A 2,148-nucleotide genomic window follows, 5' to 3' on the forward strand; every position below is an offset into this window, starting at 1 on the left:
ACGTTATCTTTAAAATGTTGGCCAATAAACAGAGGAAACAGAATTTACGAATGTTTTGTATAAACTTTATCATTTATATGACTCTAGTATTAAGGTTTTTAGTTGGAAATAGAAAGAAAGAGAGAGAAAGAGAAAAAGGAAGATAGAACGTTAACGATTTACATATTTACCCCAATACGACTATGACATATACCGCATTAGCATCCAACCGTGTAATAGATACCATCCAATCTTGTAGACAAGGATGGGTAAATATATAGGAAGGGATATGTACCAACTAACTAGCTCAATGTGTATACCATCTTTTGCGTTTTATCTTATCCGAGAAAAAGATACCTTTAAATGAGAGAAAAAAATAATGAGAGAGAGAGAGAGAGAAAGAGAGACATGAATAAAAAAAAGAGGATGAAGAAAAAAAAAATTATACGAGCAAAGAGAAAAGAGTAACGCATAAAAAGTGGTAGACGGTGGTGGTAGAGAAATTGTGGTACGAAATAAATCTTCTAGGATGGCACCACTGTTCTCCGTTCTCTTAGGTGATCTAAAGCTCTCAGGATAGATCCTTTTTTTCTTCTCTTTCTCTCTATCTCTCTCTTTGTCCTTTTATTTTATTTCTTTCTTTTTTTCAAGGATGAATCGTTGGACGTTTGCACGTGTGGTTATTCGTTGTTGAAGAAATTCAAGGATCTATGGTGTCAAGAAAGGGTTAATGGAAACAGCGTATCTATAACGCGTCTAACAGTAACATCGACCGTTGTTACCAAAGACCAAACCCCTTTCTATACCTTTACTCACCTTACCCCTCAGCTCTTAGACAGCACGGTTCAGCAAGTATCCTTTTTATTTCTCCTCCACGTTCCGGACCATCTAGTAGAGCCCATAAAACCTTACCTCTAGCATATATACTTCTTTCTTTCTTTCTCTACAGACCACTATATATCCTTCTGTCTTACATACGTGCTGTTTTAGTGACGTTAGTATTCCTCTCCCTCTTTTTCCTACATTACTAAACCCATTCCCCAATCCTCTTCCACCCCTTTTCTAGCTCGTGGTGATCATCTCACATGGGAGCAGTAAAGTTCTATGCCCAAATAGTCGAGTATTCGACGCATGCACAGTTACTGTCGTTACTACAATATTTGTAGTTAACCTAGAAACTGTAACCTGCATTTTTATATGTTCAAAAATTATAACTTGAAGAGAGAAAGGTATGAGGAATTACATGGGGATTTTAATAAGTAAATTAATCGACGTGGAAAATGATCTAATCAAATTGTCTTTAAATAAATCACATCGAACGTGATGTTTTTGGTTTTGTTTATACGTGATTCATTTAATTACTTTTTTATATTGACAATTTTAAGAATTGTTTAAAATTATGGAAGAAGTTGGCTTGTATTTATGTTCAAAGTGTTCTCATAGTGACATTTAAAATACATCTCAAAACGTTCCACTTACCTTTGTCTCGGTATACTCTCAACGCAGTTGTCGCCGTTAACGGTGTTTGCCTCAGGCCGTTGGCGAGGTGGTTAGCCTCGTTTTCTTTTTGTTTTGTTTTGTTTTCCTTTTTTTTTTCCCTAAGTTCTCCTAACATTTTTCCTAGCTCGAAGTAGTTGGCTACTTGAAGAACACCATTCGACTCTTCTAACCCTTTCTTTCTTCTTTGCATAGGCTTTTGTTTGAATTTCTTTAGCAATAGTGTTTTGACGTTATACTCACCTTAGGGGATAATTTTTGAAATGTTTTTGTACAATTTTAAAAATTTGATATGAATTAGAATTCATTCATATAACGAATTTATTAGATTGAATAGTAAAAGTTTTTTTCTCAAGCTTCCGTACTTTCATTATCTTCATTATCTTTTTTCATTTTTTTATTATTAATATTTTATTTAAATTAATTTGTGAAGTTTTCGCTTTTACTTGCTTTATGTTTTTGTTCCTCTTCTTTTTCATCTTCGCTCTTTTTAGAAATAAACCAAGCGTTGCACTGTGGACGTTGAAATTTTTAAACCAGTCCGAAAACTTCCTACTCGGAGTAGGAGCTTTCCTGACGGAAGCTTTGAGTTTACACTTAATTTGGAAATAAGCCAAGGATGGAATTCTTTTTATCTTTTTCTCTTTCACACATATACTCATTCGCATACTC

The sequence above is a fragment of the Polistes fuscatus genome, unplaced genomic scaffold (assembly GCF_010416935.1).
Source record: "Polistes fuscatus isolate 324 unplaced genomic scaffold, CU_Pfus_HIC Scaffold6, whole genome shotgun sequence".
In the NCBI taxonomy this organism is placed as follows: Eukaryota; Metazoa; Arthropoda; class Insecta; order Hymenoptera; family Vespidae; genus Polistes; species Polistes fuscatus.